The sequence below is a fragment of the Schistocerca serialis genome, chromosome 1 (assembly GCF_023864345.2).
Source record: "Schistocerca serialis cubense isolate TAMUIC-IGC-003099 chromosome 1, iqSchSeri2.2, whole genome shotgun sequence".
NCBI classification, from domain to species: Eukaryota; Metazoa; Arthropoda; class Insecta; order Orthoptera; family Acrididae; genus Schistocerca; species Schistocerca serialis.
This window is the reverse complement of record NC_064638.1, coordinates 316,748,950-316,749,618: the sequence shown is the minus strand read 5'-3', so window position 1 is coordinate 316,749,618 and position 669 is coordinate 316,748,950. Positions and strand designations below refer to the sequence as shown.

At 49.2% G+C, this 669-nt stretch overlaps 1 pseudogene; it reads left to right on the top strand.

Moving 5' to 3' along the window:
- Positions 1–225: 225 nt before the first annotated feature.
- On the top strand, positions 226–343 carry LOC126428751 (5S ribosomal RNA; annotated as a pseudogene).
- The last annotated feature ends 326 nt before the right edge of the window (positions 344–669 follow it).

The following is a 669-nucleotide window of genomic DNA, read 5'->3' as shown; positions in this document are numbered from 1 at the left end:
GGTGCATAAAACTCAGAGATAGGGGCAGCTGAATCACCCAGTATACACTTTTTGTGTAGTACGGATACTGCTGGTGACGGGCAACGTCCAAAACTAGTCCAGTAACATATAGTACTACTAACATGTAGCTCTACCAAACTATAAATTATTAACATGACGTACTTACCCTTTTACTGTAATTAACATAAGGAAAAAGTTTACTTGCGATAAACAGGTGGTTTAAGGGGCAACGGCCTTGTCGCAGTGGATACACCGGTTCCCGTGAGATCACCGAAGTTAAGCGCTGTCGGACGTGGTCGGCACTTGGATGGGTGACCATCCAGGCCGCCATGTGCTGTTGTCATATTTCGGGGTGCATCAGCCTCGTGGTGCCAATTGAGGAGCTACTCGACCGAATAGTAGCGGCTTCGGTCACGAATACCATCACAATGACCGGGAGAGTGGTGTGCTGACCCCACGCCCCTCCTATCCGCATCCTCCACTGAGGATGACACGGCGGTCGGATGGTCCCGGTAGGCCACTCGTGGCCTGAAGACGGAGTGCTAAACAGGTGGTTTAAAAGCCTCATGCTCACTTGGTCTCTCTAACCTCTAAGAAGGCTTGTACAACACAGTGACATTTCCATCACTGAGATATGGTTTTGGAGCGCGACACATTAGAAACAAAATC